The sequence below is a fragment of the Musca domestica genome, unplaced genomic scaffold, assembly GCF_030504385.1.
Source record: "Musca domestica strain aabys unplaced genomic scaffold, Musca_domestica.polishedcontigs.V.1.1 34, whole genome shotgun sequence".
NCBI classification, from domain to species: domain Eukaryota; kingdom Metazoa; phylum Arthropoda; class Insecta; order Diptera; family Muscidae; genus Musca; species Musca domestica.
Window position 1 is genome coordinate 4520080 of NW_026712313.1, and position 21605 is coordinate 4541684.

Here is a 21605-nt window from a genome sequence, read left to right on the forward strand (position 1 = left end):
ACTTGGAACATATCAATTATTTCTTCAAACACAAGATCTGCTGTGAATATGGAATATATCGGTCTCTTCCGTATACAAGATCTGCTGTGAAGATGCGATATATCGGTCTACTCCTACCCCACAAAGGATCTAAATTTTGGATATTCATGAAGCGCATAAAACGAAAAATTAACACCCTTTCCATTCAGACTTAGTACTTGTCGGTATATCTATCAACAAAAGATATGTTATAAAGTTGGTAGAGATCGCACCATCCCTTCTGGTACCCGGCCCCATATAGAGTTCAAGATTTTGAAAAAAACAAAACGCTCAAGATAGTGAAATAAGAATCAAACTTCCTTCAAGTTTCACACACACAAACATTTTTGCTAATAGAAGTTCTGATATATATCTGCGAACCCCTTTTGGTACCTTACCCATTGAAGGGTCATAATTTTCAATGCTTTTATCTGCCATAACTTGCGAAACAAGTCAGCGATTCTTTACAACTTGCTATATATAAGTATTTCTCTCACCCAGAAACCTGAGATGAATCTGGAATTTATTATTTCGCATAAAATTTGATATAAATGTTTCTTTCTTTCTTGTAATTTTGCACATAGTAATATTTGTATCTTTATTAGATGAAGTATGAAGATGGAATACTTTGGTCGATTTTTTTTAACATTTTCTGTAAATTATCACATATTTCATATAAAGTGGAGGAAGTAACTAATATAGTCCAAATCTGGCACAACCCGGTCCGATACGAATTGGTTGAGGGTATACATCTGTTGTCAAAACCGACTGATACTTTTGAACCTGTTTTTTTTTTTTGCTCCTTTGGTCCTTCAAGAAGCGTTCCTTAAAAATCTATTCTGAAGGCTCTAATGTTTCTTTAGAAACTAGTCTTTAAAAAAGCACGCCTATTGGTCAGTTGGTTCTTCGTAATGCCCTTGAAAAATATATACATTCATTGGTCCTTGAAAATATATTTTATTCTCTTAATTCATCCTTATTGCTCATTGGATAAATATTTTCTTAAAAATCCACGTTTGTCCTTGATCAAAAATATTCTTTAAAATCATCGGTAGTTTGGTCAACTGATTCCTAAAAAAATATCTTTTAAAAATCAACGATTATTGGTCTATAGGCACTTTAAACAACAATCTATAAAATCCACGTCAGTGGCACTGAGGCCCTTGAGAAAATTCCTTAAAAAATGCAACTTATTTGGTGTGTAGGTTGTGGAAAAGAATATTTTAAAAAAGTCCAATTTTATTTGGTCAGTCGGTTATTGAAAAAATTATTTCAAAATCCACGCGTATTGATGTAGATGGTCATGGAGAAACAATTCCGTAAAAATCCAAGGTGGGGAAGCTCTCATGGTCCTTTAAAAGGCACTCTATAAAAACCCAAGTTTGATTGGTCTGTTGATCCTTGAAAAAATATTCTTTGAACAATCCATCAGAGGTTCTTTGAACAAATATCCTTTAAAAACCCAAGTTTAATTGATCCGTTGGTCCTTGAAAAATATTCTTTAAAAATCCATGTTTGTGAGACAGCGGGCTTTTGATATTGTTTATAATCCACGTTTATTGTTCAGTTGGTCCTTAGAAATGTTTTTTTATTGATCTGTTGATACTTGGAAATAATTGTTTAAAAATCCAAGTTTATCGGTCAGTTGGCCCTAAAAGCAATATTCTTTAAAAATCCAAGTTGGGTGCGCTTATGGGCCTTGAAGAAATGTTCTTTAAAAATCCTCGTTTAGTTCGCAATTGGTCAGCATGACCTTGAAAATATATTTTTTAAAAATCCACGTTAAATGGTGATTTGGGATCTTGAAAAATACCCTTTAAATCCTCTTTATTGGTAGTTGGTCCTAGAAAAAATATATGAAAAATATTCTTTAAAAATCCATGTTTATTGGCCGATTAGTCTTTGAAAAATGTTCTTTTAAAAAAACCCACGTTCTTTTTTAGGTCACTATCTCCTCGAAAAAATATTCTATAAAAATCAACGTTTGCAGCTAAGATGGTCCTTGAATGAAAAACCTTTAAACAATTCCCGTTTATTGCTCATTGAAACACTATTCTTGAAAATCCTCATTTACTTTGCAGTTTGTCCTTGAAAAAATATTCTTTAAAAAGCTCAGTTGATCCTTGATTAAAATCTTATAAAAATCCACGTTTATTGGTCAGTTGGTCCTCGAAGCTATATTTCCTAAAGACCCGGTTTATTGGTCAGTTGATTTTTGTAAAAATATCCTCTTCACATCCACATTTAATGGTTTTGGAGCTTGAAAAAATAATTTTTAACAACTCAAATTTATTGATCCTGACGGTCCTTGACAAAATATTCTTAAAAAAAACACGTATTTTTGTCAGTTTGTCATTGAATCAAAAATCCTTTAAAATCCACGTCATTGAAGAAATATTCTTTCAAAATCTACGTTTTGTGGTGGATTATTGGTTATTTGAGTCTTGAAAACATATACTTTAAAAATTCCACGTTTATTTCTTCAAAAAATCCTTGAAAAAATATTTTAAATAATTTAATTGTTCCTTGGAAAATCCGCTTTAAATTTTACATTTTTTGATCATTTGGTCTTGATTTTTTTTCAATTTGGACCCACTGTAAATTGGCCGGCTGGTTACCCGCCAGCCGGCTGTCAATGGAGGCATTGCTCCACATCGTTTTGAAAAAAATATGCCGTTAATCTTGTGGAGTTCAAATGATATTTAATTGTGGCAGCTGCTGGCTTTGTTTTTAATTAGCAATGTATCGTTGCTGTAAATCTTTTGTCCATTGCTGGCACAACATCAGCAGCAGCAACAGCATATTTTCCACAACATTGTATTTTAATTTTCTTTTAAAGTCAATTTTTTTGTAGCAATAATTTTAGGAAGTCAATGAAGTTGGCATTTCATTTTAATTGTGAAATTGATACCGTTTCGAAATTTCAATTGGGGATTAAATATTAAAACTTGATCGGATAGAGAAAATGTTGGGAACGCCATGGTGGAAAAGGAGAATATTTCTGTTGAAAGGAAGGTTGCAATTTCGAACAAAAGAAATTTACAGGGTGAGAAGGAAAAACTGCAACCAACTTCAGACTGCTGTCATTTGTCCGACAGCTGTTAAAATTATTCCAGTGAGAGCTCATTATATTGTTTACAAGCGTACAAAAGCATTTTACTGAGAATTTTCCAGAAAAAAAGTAATCCACGTTTGGAGGTCCTTTAAAAAATATTATTTAAAAAATATTCTTTAAAAATCCACGTTTGGAGGTCCTTTAAAAATATTATTTAAAAATCCACGTTTGGAGGTCCTTTAAAAATATTATTTAAAAATCCACGTTTGGAGGTCCTTTAAAAATATTATTTAAAAATCCACGTTTCGAGGTCCTTGAAAAAATATTCTTTAAAAATCCACGTTTGGATGTCCTTTAAAAAATATTCTTTAAAAATCCACGTTTGGAGGTCCTTTGAAAAATATTCTTTAAAAATCCACGTTTGGAGGTCCTTTAAAAAATATTGTTTAAAAATCCGCGTTTGGAGGTCTTTTAAAAAATATTGTTTAAAAATCCACGTTTGGAGGTCCTATAAAAAATATTCTTTAAAAATCCACGTTTGGAGGTCCTATAAAAAATATTCTTTAAAAATCCACGTTTGGAGGTCCTATAAAAAATATTCCTTAAAAATCCACGTTTGGAGGTCCTATAAAAAATATTCTTTAAAAAATCCACGTTTGGAGGTCCTTTAAAAATATTCTTTAAAAATCCACGTTTGGAGGCCCTTTAAAAATATTCTTTAAAAATCCACGTTTGGAGGTCCTTTAAAAATATTCTTTAAAAATCCACGTTTGGAGGTCCTTTAAAAATATTCTTTAAAAATCCACGTTTGGAGGTCCTTTAAAAATATTCTTTAAAAATCCACGTTTGGAGGTCTTTTAAAAATATTCTTTAAAAATCCACGTTTGGAGGTCTTTTAAAAATATTATTTAAAAACCCCCTTTGGAGGTCCTTTAAAAATATTCTTTAAAAATCCACGTTTAGAGGCCCTTTAAAAAATATTCTCTAAAAATCCACGTTTGGAGGTCCTTGAAAAATATTCTTTAAAAATCCACGTTTGGAGGTCCTTTAAAAAATATTCTTTAAAAATCCACGTTTGGAGGTCCTTAAAAAATTATTCTTCAAAAATTCACGACTGGTAGCCTTTAAATTTTTTTTAAATCAACGTCGGGTAGTCTTAATAAATCTCTTTCCCTAAACATGGAAAATATCACCAGATTTCCCTTACATTCCCCGGAATCATTTCGTAAATTTCACTTCCTTCCTTCTTCTGCTCATTTCTTTCTTATTTCTTAAATTGGTTTCCATCTTATTACAAACTTTTATATTTTTTGTGAAACCACCAAAAAAATGTCCAAAATTAAATCAAATATAAAAATTTTCCATTTTCCTGACATTTTGCATTGCTGCTGGTAAATTGCTGCGTAACTCTTTTATTAAATCATGAAACATTTGCTATTTTTTCGTGTGTCCTCCAACAACTCTTGTTCTGTCAGTTTACAATCATTCATTCAACTCGAATGCATTTTTTTTTATTTAGTTGAATTCAGTTTTTTTGGTGAAATGAACAGAACAGAAGAGAAAAATAACATCAGGACCAAATTCACAAATCAAATAATAGAAACACAGAATTGTGAATACCCAAAAACCCATCACCCAAGTCACCACCCCACATTTATTTACCAAACACCAGAATGGTATTTGTGGAAGCTGTTGATATGGACAGCATGCAGTGTTTCTCTGTAAACTATGACCGTCCTGGGTAAATAAGAGTTTGTACACTGAGAAAAATCTGCCAAAAATTTAGCTAAAGGTCCTTGAAAAAATATTCTTTAAAAATCCAGGTTTATTGGTCTTTTGGTCCTTGAAAAAATATTCTTTAAAAATCCACGTTTATTGGTCTTTTGGTCCTTGAAAAAATATTCTTTAAAAATCCACGTTTATTGGTCTTTTGGTCCTTGAAAAAATATTCTTTAAAAATCCACGTTTATTGGTCCTTGAAAAAATATTCTTTAAAAATCCACGTTTATTGGTCCTTGAAAAAATATTCTTTAAAAATCCACGTTTATTGGTCCTTGAAAAAATATTCTTTAAAAATCCACGTTTATTGGTCCTTGAAAAAATATTCTTTAAAAATCCACGTTTATTGGTCCTTGAAAAAATATTCTTTAAAAATCCACGTTTATTGGTCTTTTGGTCCTTGAAAAAATATTCTTTAAAAATCCACGTTTATTGGTCCTTGAAAAAATATTCTTTAAAAATCCACGTTTATTGGTCCTTGAAAAAATATTCTTTAAAAATCCACGTTTATTGGTCCTTGAAAAAATATTCTTTAAAAATCCACGTTTATTGGTCCTTGAACAAATATTCTTTAAAAATCCACGTTTATTGGTCCTTGAAAAAATATTCTTTAAAAATCCACGTTTATTGGTCCTTGAAAAAATATTCTTTAAAAATCCACGTTTATTGGTCCTTGAAAAAATATTCTTTAAAAATCCACGTTTATTGGTCCTTGAAAAAATATTCTTTAAAAATCCACGTTTATTGGTCCTTGAAAAAATATTCTTTAAAAATCCACGTTTATTGGTCCTTGAAAAAATATTCTTTAAAAATCCACGTTTATTGGTCCTTGAAAAAATATTCTTTAAAAATCCACGTTTATTGGTCCTTGAAAAAATATTCTTTAAAAATCCACGTTTATTGGTCCTTGAAAAAATATTCTTTAAAAATCCACGTTTATTGGTCCTTGAAAAAATATTCTTTAAAAATCCACGTTTATTGGTCCTTGAAAAAATATTCTTTAAAAATCCACGTTTATTGGTCCTTGAAAAAATATTCTTTAAAAATCCACGTTTATTGGTCCTTGAAAAAATATTCTTTAAAAATCCACGTTTATTGGTCCTTGAAAAAATATTCTTTAAAAATCCACGTTTATTGGTCCTTGAAAAAATATTCTTTAAAAATCCACGTTTATTGGTCCTTGAAAAAATATTCTTTAAAAATCCACGTTTATTGGTCCTTGAAAAATATTCTTTAAAAATCCACGTTTATTGGTCCTTGAAAAAATATTCTTTAAAAATCCACGTTTATTGGTCCTTGAAAAAATATTCTTTAAAAATCCACGTTTATTGGTCCTTGAAAAAATATTCTTTAAAAATCCACGTTTATTGGTCCTTGAAAAAATATTCTTTAAAAATCCACGTTTATTGGTCCTTGAAAAAATATTCTTTAAAAATCCACGTTTATTGGTCCTTGAAAAAATATTCTTTAAAAATCCACGTTTATTGGTCCTTGAAAAAATATTCTTTAAAAATCCACGTTTATTGGTCCTTGAAAAAATATTCTTTAAAAATCCACGTTTATTGGTCCTTGAAAAAATATTCTTTAAAAATCCACGTTTATTGGTCCTTGAAAAAATATTCTTTAAAAATCCACGTTTATTGGTCCTTGAAAAATATTCTTTAAAAATCCACGTTTATTGGTCCTTGAAAAAATATTCTTTAAAAATCCACGTTTATTGGTCCTTGAAAAAATATTCTTTAAAAATCCACGTTTATTGGTCCTTGAAAAAATATTCTTTAAAAATCCACGTTTATTGGTCCTTGAAAAAATATTCTTTAAAAATCCACGTTTATTGGTCCTTGAAAAAATATTCTTTAAAAATCCACGTTTATTGGTCCTTGAAAAAATATTCTTTAAAAATCCACGTTTATTGGTCCTTGAAAAAATATTCTTTAAAAATCCACGTTTATTGGTCCTTGAAAAAATATTCTTTAAAAATCCACGTTTATTGGTCCTTGAAAAAATATTCTTTAAAAATCCACGTTTATTGGTCCTTGAAAAAATATTCTTTAAAAATCCACGTTTATTGGTCCTTGAAAAAATATTCTTTAAAAATCCACGTTTATTGGTCCTTGAAAAAATATTCTTTAAAAATCCACGTTTATTGGTCCTTGAAAAAACATTCTTTAAAAATCCAAGTTTATTGGTCTTTTGGTCCTTGAAAAAATATTCTTTAAAAATCCACGTTTATTGGTCCTTGAAAAAACATTCTTTAAAAATCCAAGTTTATTGGTCTTTTGGTCCTTGAAAAAATATTCTTTAAAAATCCACGTTTATTGGTCCTTGAAAAAACATTCTTTAAAAATCCAAGTTTATTGGTCTTTTGGTCCTTGAAAAAATATTCTTTAAAAATCCACGTTTATTGGTCCTTGAAAAAACATTCTTTAAAAATCCAAGTTTATTGGTCTTTTGGTCCTTGAAAAAATATTATTTAAAAATCCACGTTTATTGGTCTTTTGGTCCTTGAAAAAATATTCTTTAAAAATCCACGTTTATTGGTCTTTTGGTCCTTGAAAAAATATTATTTAAAAATCCACGTTTATTGGTCTTTTGGTCCTTGAAAAAATATTCTTTAAAAATCCACGTTTATTGGTCTTTTGGTCCTTGAAAAAATATTCTTTAAAAATCCACGTTTATTGGTCTTTTGGTCCTTGAAAAATATTCTTTAAAATCCACGTTTATTGGTCTTTTGGTCCTTGAAAAAATATTCTTTAAAAATCCACGTTTATTGGTCTTTTGGTCCTTGAAAAAATATTCTTTAAAAATCCAGGTTTTTTGGTCTTTTGGTCCTTGAAAAAATATTCTTTAAAAATCCAGGTTTTTTGGTCTTTTGGTCCTTGAAAAAATATTCTTTAAAATCCACGTTTATTGGTCTATTGGTCCTTGAAAAAATATTCTTTAAAAATCCACGTTTATTGGTCTTTTGGTCCTTGAAAAAATATTCTTTAAAAATCCACGTTTATTGGTCTTTTGGTCCTTGAAAAAAATATTCTTTAAAAATCCAATTTTGGAGGTCTGTTGGTCCTTGAAAAAATATTCTTTAAAAATCCACTTTTGGAGGTCTGTTGGTCCTTGAAAAAATATTCTTTAAAAATCCAATTTTTCTAGGTCTGTTGGTCCTTGAAAAAATATTCTTTAAAAATCCACGTTTATTGGTCTTTTGGTCCTTGAAAAAATATTCTTTAAAAATCCACGTTTATTGGTCTTTTGGTCTTTGAAAAATATTCTTTAAAATCCACGTTTATTGGTCTATTGGTCCTTGAAAAAATATTCTTTAAAAATCCACGTTTATTGGTCTTTTGGTCCTTGAAAAAATATTCTTTAAAAATCCACGTTTATTGGTCTTTTGGTCCTTGAAAAAATATTCTTTAAAAATCCACGTTTATTGGTCTTTTGGTCTTTGAAAAATATTCTTTAAAATCCACGTTTATTGGTCTATTGGTCCTTGAAAAAATATTCTTTAAAAATCCACGTTTATTGGTCTTTTGGTCCTTGAAAAAATATTCTTTAAAAATCCACGTTTATTGGTCTTTTGGTCCTTGAAAAAAATATTCTTTAAAAATCCACTTTTGGAGGTCTGTTGGTCCTTGAAAAAATATTCTTTAAAAATCCAATTTTTCTAGGTCTGTTGGTCCTTGAAAAAATATTCTTTAAAAATCCACGTTCGGAGGTCTGTTGGTCCTTGAAAAAATATTCTTTAAAAATCCAAGTTCGGAGGTCTGTTCGTCCTTGAAAAAAAATTCTTTAAAATCCACGTTTATTGGTCTTTTGGTGCTTGAAAAAAAATTCTTTAAAAATCCACGTTTATTGGTCTTTTGGTCCTTGAAAAAATATTCTTTAAAAATCCACGTTCGGAGGTCTGTTCGTCCTTGAAAAAAAATTCTTTAAAATCCACGTTTATTGGTCTTTTGGTGCTTGAAAAAAAATTCTTTAAAATCCACGTTTATTGGTCTTTTGGTGCTTGAAAAAAAATTCTTTAAAAATCCACGTTTATTGGTCTTTTGGTCCTTGAAAAAATATTCTTTAAAAATCCACGTTTATTGGTCTTTTGGTCCTTGAAAAAATATTCTTTAAAAAATCCACGTTTTTTAGGCTTTTGGTCCTTGAAAAAATATTCTTTAAAAAATCCACGTTTTTTAGGCTTTTGGTCCTTGAAAAAATATTCTTTAAAAATCCACGTTTATTGGTCTTTTGGTCCTTGAAAAAATATTCTTTAAAAAATCCACGTTTTTTAGGCTTTTGGTCCTTGAAAAAATATTCTTTAAAAAATCCACGTTTTTTAGGCTTTTGGCCCTTGAAAAAATATTCTTTAAAAATCCACGTTTATTGGTCTTTTGGTCCTTGAAAAAATATTCTTTAAAAATTCACGTTTATTGGTCTTTTGGTCCTTGAAAAAATATTATTTAAAAATCCACGTTTATTGGTCTTTTGGTCCTTGAAAAAATATTCTTTAAAAATCCACGTTTATTGGTCTTTTGGTCCTTGAAAAAATATTCTTTAAAAATCCACGTTTATTGGTCTTTTGGTCCTTGAAAAAAATATTCTTTAAAAATCCAATTTTGGAGGTCTGTTGGTCCTTGAAAAAATATTCTTTAAAAATCCACTTTTGGAGGTCTGTTGGTCCTTGAAAAAATATTCTTTAAAAATCCAATTTTTCTAGGTCTGTTGGTCCTTGAAAAAATATTCTTTAAAAATCCACGTTTATTGGTCTTTTGGTCCTTGAAAAATATTCTTTAAAATCCACGTTTATTGGTCTTTTGGTCCTTGAAAAAATATTCTTTAAAAATCCACGTTTATTGGTCTTTTGGTCCTTGAAAAAATATTCTTTAAAAATCCACGTTTATTGGTCTTTTGGTCCTTGAAAAAATATTCTTTAAAAATCCACGTTTATTGGTCTTTTGGTCCTTGAAAAAATATTCTTTAAAAATCCACGTTTATTGGTCTTTTGGTCTTTGAAAAATATTCTTTAAAATCCACGTTTATTGGTCTATTGGTCCTTGAAAAAATATTCTTTAAAAATCCACGTTTATTGGTCTTTTGGTCCTTGAAAAAATATTCTTTAAAAATCCACGTTTATTGGTCTTTTGGTCCTTGAAAAAAATATTCTTTAAAAATCCACTTTTGGAGGTCTGTTGGTCCTTGAAAAAATATTCTTTAAAAATCCAATTTTTCTAGGTCTGTTGGTCCTTGAAAAAATATTCTTTAAAAATCCACGTTCGGAGGTCTGTTGGTCCTTGAAAAAATATTCTTTAAAAATCCAAGTTCGGAGGTCTGTTCGTCCTTGAAAAAAAATTCTTTAAAATCCACGTTTATTGGTCTTTTGGTGCTTGAAAAAAAATTCTTTAAAAATCCACGTTTATTGGTCTTTTGGTCCTTGAAAAAATATTCTTTAAAAATCCACGTTCGGAGGTCTGTTCGTCCTTGAAAAAAAATTCTTTAAAATCCACGTTTATTGGTCTTTTGGTGCTTGAAAAAAAATTCTTTAAAATCCACGTTTATTGGTCTTTTGGTGCTTGAAAAAAAATTCTTTAAAATCCACGTTTATTGGTCTTTTGGTGCTTGAAAAAAAATTCTTTAAAAATCCACGTTTATTGGTCTTTTGGTCCTTGAAAAAATATTCTTTAAAAATCCACGTTTATTGGTCTTTTGGTCCTTGAAAAAATATTCTTTAAAAAATCCACGTTTTTTAGGCTTTTGGTCCTTGAAAAAATATTCTTTAAAAAATCCACGTTTTTTAGGCTTTTGGTCCTTGAAAAAATATTCTTTAAAAATCCACGTTTATTGGTCTTTTGGTGCTTGAAAAAAAATTCTTTAAAAATCCACGTTTATTGGTCTTTTGGTCCTTGAAAAAATATTCTTTAAAAATCCACGTTTATTGGTCTTTTGGTCCTTGAAAAAATATTCTTTAAAAAATCCACGTTTTTTAGGCTTTTGGTCCTTGAAAAAATATTATTTAAAAATCCACGTTTATTGGTCTTTTGGTCCTTGAAAAAATATTCTTTAAAAATCCACGTTTATTGGTCTTTTGGTCCTTGAAAAAATATTCTTTAAAAATCCACGTTTATTGGTCTTTTGGTCCTTGAAAAAATATTCTTTAAAAAATCCACGTTTTTTAGGCTTTTGATCCTTGAAAAAATATTCTTTAAAAATCCACGTTTATTGGTCTTTTAGTCCTTGAAAAAAATATTCTTTAAAAAATCCACGATTTTTAGGCTTTTGGTCTTTGAAAAAATATTCTTTAAAATTCCAAGTTTCTTGGTCTTTTGGTCCTTGAAAAAATATTCTTTAAAAATCCACGTTTGGAGGTCTGTTGGTCCTTGAAAAAATATTCTTTAAAAATCCACGTTTATTGGTCTTTTGGTCCTTGAAAAAATATTCTTTAAAAATCCACGTTTATTGGTCTTTTGGTCCTTGAAACAAAATATTATTTAAAAGTCCACGTTTGGAGGTCTTTTGAACAAATATTCTTTAAAAATCCAGGTCTTGTAGTCCTTGAAAAATATTCTTTTTGTAGTCCTTCAAAAATATTCTTTAAAAATCCACGTTTATTGGTCTTGTAGTCCTTAAAAAAATAAAAAAAAATCTGTATTTCTCTTCGCCTTCTTTTCTCTCTGTTTTTATCTCATTTCGGCTTTGAGTGTATGTGGGTATGTGTGTCTGTGTGTATTTCTGTTGTTTTATTTACTTTATCGAAAAGGACATTTTGGTGTTATGTCCTGTCCTCGAGTATTTTTCCTGTGTATATTTTTCGCACTTAACTCCACCTCCTCCTTCTCCACTCGCCAGCAATGCCGCCGGTTGGCACATTTGTTGTTTGTCATTTGCCTGTTCTCGGTGTTCTTCGGGTGTTGTTGGTTTTTTTATTCATTTCTCAGCCCCTGCCGGCTGTATGTCCTTCTCTCCGTTGTTCGGCACTTCAACTTGTATTGTTGCATATTTTATTACTGCTCCATTTGTTGCTCTTGTTTTTGCAGTTGTTGTTGGAACAACTGCAATAATAACACACACACACATGCAAACAAACATCTGTTGGTTGGAGAGGACGTAGAAGGGGAGGAGGGTGGTCAGAAGCTGAACTACAAATGTTGTAATAAATTCAACAATAGTTGGTGTGCTTTTATTTTGACTTGGTCAGTTGGGGGGTTTGACTATTTTTGGGTGGGAGAAAATGTAAATGGAATATTTTCTGAAGGACTTTTGAAGAATATTTTTGACCAGACCAATAAACGAGGTTTTTTAAGACTATAAACGTGGATTCTTAAAGAATATTTTTTCAAGGACCAAAAGACCAATAAACCTGGATTTTTAAAGAATATTTTTTCAAGGACATCTAGACCAATAAACGTGGATTTTTAAAAAATATTTTTTCAAGGACCTCTAGACCAATAAACGTGGATTTTTAAAGAATATTTTTTCAAGGACCAAAAGACCAATAAACGTGCATTTTTATGGAATAGTTTTTCAAAGACCAATAGAGCAATAAATGCGGATTTTTTGAGAATTTTTTTTCAGGAACCAAGTGACCATTAAACAAGAATTTTTAACTAATATTTTTTCAAGGACCAATTGACGTGATTTTTTTTTAAAGAATATTTTTTCAAGCAACAACAAACTTGAGTCATTTCGGGGGATTTGAAAAAAATCTCAAGGATCATCCTCGCATTAAAAGTAGAATTTTATAGAATATTTTTTCAAGGTCTATTCAAGCTATAATTTGGGAGCTTTTAAGGAACATTTTTTCCAGGAACTACTGACTTTTATACGTGGATTTCTAAAACAAATATTTTATCAAGAATTCGCATATCAATAAGCGTTGATTTTTAAAGATTTTTTTTCCACGGACCCACTGCATAATAAACGTGGATTTAGAATATTTTTTCAAAGACCAACAATCAAAGGTTTTTGGTGACTCTCAGACAAGTAAGAGCATTTTTTATATTTTATAGGACTAATGGATTATGAAGCGTGGATTTTTAAAGAATATTTCTCTAAGGATTTACAGACAAAAAGCGCAGATTTTTAAAGATTATTTTTCCAAGGATTAATAGATTTATTAACTTGGATTTTTAAAGAATATGTTTTCTTTTGATACGTCCAAAACGTGTCTTATCGAAATTACGGTTTTAGGCCCATCTGTAGTCGATTTTGTGGTGTCCGTACGTCTGTCTGGCTGTTGCGCATGATAACTCTCGAAAGGAGTATCCGATTTGGTCCAAACTTGGTACATCGTAATATTATTATCAAACTAAGAGCAAGTTCGGAGACGGACAATATCGACTCACTTCTTCTGGTACCTTGAAAGGTCAAAATTTTCACAAAAAAATATTTTCCGTATAAAACTAAAAAGTAAGGTGCGAAAATGGACAGAGGGTTAACATTTTGAATAAAATATTATTCTGATTCGCTTTCACACATCTAAATATTTCTACCAACATAATATCCGGCCTGAAGATGGTACATATCGGACCACTTCTACCGGTACCTCCCCCACAAAGGGGTTAACATTTTGAAAACCCGAAACCGACTGACACTTTTTACTTTATATAAGCCTATTTTTTTCAAGAACCTACAGACCAACAAAATTTTATTTTTTAAGGATATTTTCTCAGGTTTAAATTTTTTAAAAATATGTTTCCGGAGCCCTTCTAAGCTATAATCGTGAATTTAACTTTTTGGGTATGAGAAGTTGTTTTTTTGTTAATTTTTTTGAAAGGAAAATTAGGTCCTTGTCTTATTTTTTATTTTACAAATATATTTTTCTCAATTTATATATTTTAATGTTTTTTTCTTTTCTCTTATATTTCCAGGTAAGACATCCCACACATCTAAGCGTAAGTTAACATTTTGTTTGTCTTTATTGGGTCATCTATCTACAGGGGTCTTATCTATATTATTTTATTACAAGACGTTATAAAGGCTTTCAATTTAACAACCTCCGGATTTTTTTTATCTGCAGAACTCTTGTTGAAAGTCCTGTGTATAAATGGAAAAAATGTCGGAAATAGCATCAAATTTTAGAATAAGTTTAGATTTGTTCGAATTGGTCACTTTTGGCACGAATTATGGCATTGAAACCGTCGTACGCTGCCCGAATGTTGCTCTATGGTATTTTGACCCATTCCCGGCGAAGCGCTTGCTTGAGGTGATCGACACTTTGGTATTTTTTAGTGCCAACAACAATAATCCAACAGAGATTTTGGTGGCCATTGTGCGCTGGAAATGAAGCGAGGAACCTCATTTTGTAACCATTCTTGGATGGCGCGAGCTGAGTGCGATGGTGCTGAGTGCTGTTGGAATGTCCAAGGTCTGCGGCCAAAATGTTTGCGTGCCCAAGGCTTTAATACACCATCCAGAATATTTTCGACATTTGTTCTGATTTTGATGCGACCATCGGCTGTTATGGCGGCACACACCATCACCATGACCGGCGCTTGAGTTCTGGTGGCCAACTGACCTCTTTGGCAAGCGCCGATCACACGATCATTCTGTTTGTTTACAAACAGCTGGACAACGAATGTTTTCTCATTGGAGAAAACCAAATTCGGCAGTTCACCACTTTCGGGCAAGCGAAGCAACTCTTTAGCTCTTTTGAGTCTATTTTTTTCTGTTGCGGTGTAAGTTCTTGTACTTTTTGGAATTTCTACGGCTTTACCCCGAGCTCATTTTTCAATATTTGCCGAATGGAACATTGCGATATGTTCAGCTCACGAGCCATTTTTCGGCCACTGCGACACCGGTTCCGATCAAGTCGCTTCTTTACTTTTTGAACCATTTCTGCTGATGTTGTTGTTGCTGTTTTCTTCTTCCGTCCACTTCCTTGACGTCGGGCTACGCTACCAGTATCACGGTAACGAGCGACGGTACGAGACACAAAAGATTTATTCACATTTAAATTCTGGAGTCCTCTTACAATAGCCACTTGTGGTTTTCCAGCCAAATATAAAGAAATCACACATGAATTCCATCACGAATAGTTTTTTTTCTGGAAAATTCTCTCCAAAGTGCTTTTGTACGTTTGTAAACAATATAATGAGCTGTCACTGGAATAATTTTAACAGCTGGACGAGTGGCTTAGAAATGACAGCAGTCTGAAGTTGGTTGAAGTTTTTTCATATCACCCTGTATATAAGACCTGCTTACGGTATAGAATTCGTAGGCATATTGTGGACAGTAGACTACCTATGAAGACCTCAGGGCCATAAGTTAGGTAGAAACCCACCTCGTTTCTTTTAGTGGTGATATAGCTTTCCCACCTCTTTTAGGAATTAAAGGACTTGCTCTACTCTCTTCCAAATAAACTTCCAAATATCTTCTTTTTCTAATTTCCCCTTCCAAACAAGTGACCACATCCTATTTTTCTCATTTCTTTAATCCATTTATAAATTCAACACTCTATCCTCAAAACAACGTTCTACAGACATGTTGACTGAAAAAGGAGAACCGGTGTACAAAAATGCCTTTAAATATTTATTTCACTTTGGCCGAAAAAAAGCAGCAGACACCAAAATAAATATTGGTGGTCACAAAGGTGTCTTTGCCCCTCTCCCCTTTCACTCTTCTCGGACGACGTGGCCAGGCAATAAAAAACAGACCCCGGCTGACATTTAAACAATGTCCTTTTGCCATGTTGACAATGTGTTAAAGTTAAAAACACGTCCAACACGGATATTTCATTAATAATTCCTGAATTCCTGGGCAAAGTTTTTGTGTTTCAGTCGGTCGGCCAACCGGCACATTTGACAGTTGCCACTCTGGGGGGGGGGGAATTTTGCAACATTGTGTGATGCAGTTGCACCTCCTGGATAAGAGAGTGTCGATGTATCCATGGGTTTGCAGAGATACATTGTCTGCATTTCGAAATGCAGCTGGGTGTTATCCTGCAAAAGGTTGTGAGTGAAAAACAGACAGGCAGGCAAAACAATTGAATGACAAGTGCTCTTTTGGCAACAAAAGTTCATGCGAAATTAAAGGATGACATTTAAATTCAATTAAACGTGTGATGAACTCATGCGTAAGATCGACACTGGGATACCCCCCTCCTGGCCGGACGACGCACTCCAATAAAAGAATTTGCAACAAATATGAGGCGGGGCATGTGAGGGAAGAATAACTCTTCTACTACTATAGAATGTAAATTGTGCTCATATTGCAATGTCCTACCAGCAGCATGTTTTATATGGCAGCTACTTCAACGTCTGTTTTTTTTCCTTTGGATGCCACCAAACAAGGACACTTTGTAATTTTTTAAAGGCAATTTATTTACATTCAACACCAGAAACAGAAGAGCCATGTGAGCAGCCAAGAAAGTGGCAACATTGGCAATAAAATTGTAGGAAAAAAAATCATTTGCCTTTTTTTCCATTGACACTTAAAACTGGGCTTCTTTATTTGAAAGGATTTTTGTCATTTACCAGAGAAAACAGTTTTACATAAAAAAATTACCATTAATTTTTTAAATTTAAAAAAATACAATTAAGAGCTTAGTTTACCTAATTTATACAGGGTGAGATAAAAAAAAAGTTGCAACAAAGTCAAACGCCATAATTTCTACATTTTTTTTAAATTTTATTGAACGAAGGAAAAAATGTCGGAATTAGCATCAAATTTTAGAATAAGTTTAGATTTGTTCGAATAAGTCACCTTTGGCATGAATTATGGCCTTCAAACGGCCAATGAAACCGTCACACGCCGCCTGAATGTTGATCTGCAGTATTTTGGTCCATTACCGGCGAATCGCTTGCTTGAGGTGATCGACACTTTGGTATTTTTTTTGTGCCAACCTTGCTTTCCAAGATACTCCAGACAAAATAGTCCAACGGATTGGTATCCGGAGATTTAGGTGGGCATGAATGAAGCAAGGATTCTCATTTTGTAACCACTCTTGGGTGGTGCATGCTGAGTGCAATGGTGCTGAGTCCTGTTGGAATGTCCAAGGTCTGCGGCCAAAATGTTTGCGTGCCCAAGGCTTTAATACAGCCTCCAGAATATTTTCGCGATAATATTCGGCATTTATTCTGATGCCGGAAATAGCATCAAATTTTAGAATACGTTTAGATTTATTCGGATTGGGCACATTTGTCACGATTTATGACCTTCAAACGGCCAATGAAACCGCCACACGCTGCCCGAATGTTGCTCTGCGGTATTTTAGCCCATTCCCGGCGAAGCGCTTGCTTGAGGTGATCGACACTTGGGTATTTTTTAGTGCCAACCTTGCTTTCCAAAATACTCCAGACACAATAGTCCAACGGGTTGGTATTCGGAGATGTTGGTGGACAATTTGTGCTGAAAATGAAGCGCGGAACCTCATTTTGTAACTATTCTTGGGTGGCGCATGTTGAGTGCGATTGTGCTGAGTCCTGTTGGCATGTCCAAGGTCTGCGGCCAAAATGTTTGCGTGCCCAAGGCTTTAATACAGCCTCCAGAATATTTTCGCGATAATATTCGGCATTTATTCTGATGCCGAAAATAGCATGAAATTTTAGAAAAAGTTTAGATTTGTTCGAATTGGTCACCTTTGGCACGAATTATGGCCTTCAAACGGCCAATGAAAACGCCGTCACACGCTGCCCGAACGTTGCTCTGCGGTATTTTGGCCCATTCCCGGCGTAGCGCTTGCTTGAGGTGATCGACACTCTGGTATTTTTTAGTGCCAACCTTGCTTTCCAAAATACTCCAGACACAATTTCTAATGGAGATTTTGTTGGCCATTGTGGTCTGGAAATGAAGCGAGGAACTTCATTTTGTAACCATTCTTGGGTGTAGCGCGTGTTGAGTGCAATGGTGCTGAGTCCTGTTGCAATGTCCAAGGTCTGCGGCCAAAATGTTTGCGTGCCCAAGGCTTTAATAAACCCTCCAGAATATTTTCGCAAAAAAATATTCGGCATTTATTCTGATGCCACTGTCGAATTATACGAGTAGAGAACGATCATCGGCTGTTATGGCGGCCACACCACACCATCACCATGGCCGGCGCTTGAGTTCTGGTGGCCAACCGAAGGTGCACATTTTCAGCTGACGTCTTTGGCAAGTAAACACAATCATTGTTTTTTGTTTACAAACTGCTGGACAACGAATGTTTTCTCATCGGAGAAAATCAAATTTGGCATTTCACCACTTTCGGCCGCCCAAGCGAAGCAACTCTTGAGCTCTTTTGAGTCTATTTTCTTTCTGTTGCGGTGTAAGTTCTTGCACTTTTTAGAATTTCAATGGTTTTACCCCGGCTCATTTTTCAATATTTGCCGAATACAATATGTTCAACTCACGAGCCATTTTTCGGCCACTGCGACGCGGGTTTCGAACAAGTCGCTTCTTTACTTTTCGAACCATTTCTGCTGATGTTGCTGTTTTCTTCCGTCCACTTCCTTGACGTCGGGACGTCGATGGTACGAGACACAAAAGATTTATTCACATTTAAGTACTGGAGTCCTCTAACGATAGTCACTTGTGGTTTTCCAGCCAAATACAAAGAAATCACACTATCTCGCTGGAATTCCATGACGAATAACTTTAATTCTGAAAAAGTCCCACCAAAATGCTTTTGTTCGCTTGTAAACAATATAATGAGCTGTCACTGGAGTAATTTTAACCGCTGTCGGATGAGTGGTTTCGAAATGACAGCAGCAGGGCTTTCAGAGCCATAATCGTGGATTTTTTAAAGAATATTTTTTCAAAGGTCTTCATTGTCATGACGGTGGATTTTGTTTTACGGAAAAAGGGCCATAATCGTGGATTTTTTACAGAATATTTTAAGGGCTCTTCAGGGCCCTGACCGTGGATTTTTTTTTACAGAAAAAGAACCATAATCGTGGATTTTTTTAAAGGCCATATTCGTAGATTTTTTAAAGAATATTTTTCAAGGGCTTTCAGAACCATATTCCTAGATTTTTTTAAGAATATTTTTCAAAGGCCATATTCGTAGATTTTTTAAAGAATATTTTTCAAGGGCTTTCAGAGCCATAATCGTGGATTTTTTAAAGAATATTTTTCAAAGGCCATATTCGTAGATTTTTTAAATATTCTTAAAAAATTCACGCTTAAGAAAAAAAATGGAAAAATAATTGTTTAAAAATTCACAATTCATTGCTTCGTTAGACCTTGAAAAAATTATCCTTAGAAAGATAAGAAGTTATTCCTCAAAATTCCACCATTAATGTCACCTCTCTTCTCGTGGTTCGTGTTTCCATAGTGAGTTCTCGAGTCATCCAATATTGAAATACAACGAATATTAGAAATTTAACGCTTCCTCGTGAAATTATCTTTTTTATACCCTCCACCTTGGAAAGGGGGTATATTAATTTTGTCATTCCGTTTGTAAAATCTTTAAATATTGGTCGTAGACTCTATAAAGTATATATATTCATAATCAGCATAAAATTCTAAGTCGATTTAACGATGTCCGTCTGTCTGTTGAAATGGCGATAAAGCCCACATTATTTGACGTAGAGCGCCAAAACTTAGCAGAGTAATTTGTATTGTTTCTAGGATGGTTGGTATTGAAAATGAGATATATCGGTCCACGTTTCGGTATAGTCCCCATATAACGGTACCTCCCGATATTCGGTATTTTGATTATTTTTGGCACATTTTTTCACGGATTTGTCTGAACATTGGCGTTTGTAGGTCATAACGGGTCCCAGTTCGTGTGGCGAGTCATTGTAATTATAGGTCCACGTTTTGGTATAGTCCCCATATAACGGTACCTCCCAATATTCGGTATTTTGATGATTTTTGCCGCATTTGTTCATGGATTTGTCTGAAAATTGGTATTTGTTGGTCACAGTGGGTTCTAGCTCCGGTGGCGAAACATTGCATCTATAAGTCCACGTTTTGGTATAGCCCCCATATAAGGGTACCTCCCGATATTCGGCATTTTTATGCTTTTTGCCACATTTCTTCGCGGATTTCTTTTGGCGAAACACTGTATGTATAGGTCCACGGTTTTGTATAGCCCCATATAGCCGTATTTCCCGATATTCAGTATTTTGATAATTTTTGGCACATTTTCCCATAAATATGTCTAAAAATTGGTAAATGTGGGTTATAATGGGCTCTAATGTTTCCTTTACCCTAAGGTGGAGGGTATTAAAAGTTTGGCCCGGCCGAACTTAATGCTTTTTTTTCTCTCTAAATATTATTTTTTTTCAACTCGTGCCAGAGATTAGAATTGTTTGCTGGGCCTTATGTCAACAAAAAATCGCAATTCCGATTCTCAAAAGAAGAGCAAACTTTTCAAAATCATCAAATAAATCCCATTTGATGATATTGTTGTTCGATGCGCGATTATTGTTGTTGTTATTGGATGTTGGCAGCAAAAAGCTGATACAAAATAAAATAGCAATTACTCCCAATTGCCGAACGGCAAAGACGTGTTGTACGACAATGAAATTTCTTATCAGTGAAAGTGTTGCTGATGAATGGCTCTGCCTTCTACGCTGCTGCTGATGCTGCCTCCGTCTCTGCCGCTGCCAAAAATAAATACCAGCAAGTAAATGGCATATCAAAAAAAAAAAAAACAGGGCATAAAAATTAGAAATACCCACAGCCATTAAATAAATGCTCATTGAAGTTTTGGACAAAATAATGTAGAAGTCATGTACCCGGCTCCCCCCCCCCCCCCCCCCTCTCTCTTCACTCTTTAATTTTCCCTCTTCCACTTCCACACAAAAATATGAATGAGAGGCAGGAACCATGAAATGCCGATACCGACGATGGTTGGACTTTTTGGTTTGAAACCTAACATATGTTTGAGCCAAACACCCACCTCCCACTCCTTCTCCCTCCCCCATGCCTCCTCCATCGAACTTCCCGCTTGAACATTTTTGTCGAATGATTAGACGAATATCAATTATTCGGTTTTTATTATTTCTCCGCTCGCCTTGATTGTTATTTTCTGTTGTTTCTGTTTTTTTTTTTTTTCGTTTTTCGTTTTCATTGTTTTGTCAGTTGTTTTCGAACTTTGGTTAAATGTTGACGTGTGTTGCCTGCCGCGCGATTCCAACGACTCTCCTGCACACACAGACACACAGCTAGGCAACTAACCGACGTCACAACAATAATAATTGTCGACTATCTTTTTTTTAATAATTGACGGTCTTGAACGTCGTACGTTTGTTTGTGATTGAATGATTTTATTATTTATTTTTTTTTTTTCTGCAAAAAAGTACGTCTGATTTACTTATTACTTTACTTTAAGCGTGTGCTAGCTTATCATCGTCGTCGTCGTCATCATCGTCGCCCCAGCATTGGCTGTGGTGCCAACGTCATCGTAATTATGTTTTTGTTGTTGTAGTTATTGCTGTCACTTTCATTTTATTAAGTGATTCGTTACAAATAATAAATATGTGCGGTTTTCGTGGTTGGAGTGTGAAAAATTAAAATTGAAACAGAGAGAAAGAGCGAAAAACAATGAAAGGCGGAAAATTAACCCCGGCCAATTGAATGTCTGCGATGCGATTTATTGCAAAAATTTAGTGCAAATTGAGATTGATTACAGTGGCTCCAAGAAAAATTTAAAAAAAATAAATAAATAAATAAAATATAATTCTGAATTTTGGAAAACAAACATATATCATTGAACCTAGGTTTAAGCTTTGGAGATATCATGGAATCAAGAAATTTCCAACTTATTAAGCTTTAGTTGGAAATTTCTTTTACTTGTGAAAGGTAAAGAAAAAAAATTATGAGAAACAAGTTAAAAAACTGTACGTTC

At 33.2% G+C, this 21605-nt stretch overlaps 1 protein-coding gene across 4 annotated transcripts in view; it reads left to right on the top strand.

The window, feature by feature from the left end:
- LOC101898882 (polypeptide N-acetylgalactosaminyltransferase 5) overlaps positions 1-21605 on the top strand; it is a 166070-nt gene that overhangs the window by 74386 nt on the left and 70079 nt on the right. Inside the window, exon 1 of one of the 4 annotated variants that reach the window (XM_059125573.1) lies at positions 21414-21559. The exons of the other annotated variants lie outside the window; for them this stretch is intronic. The gene's annotated coding sequence lies outside the window, so the exon portion shown is untranslated. Of the gene's footprint in view, positions 1-21413; positions 21560-21605 lie in introns of those variants that run through there. 4 annotated transcript variants of the gene reach the window in all.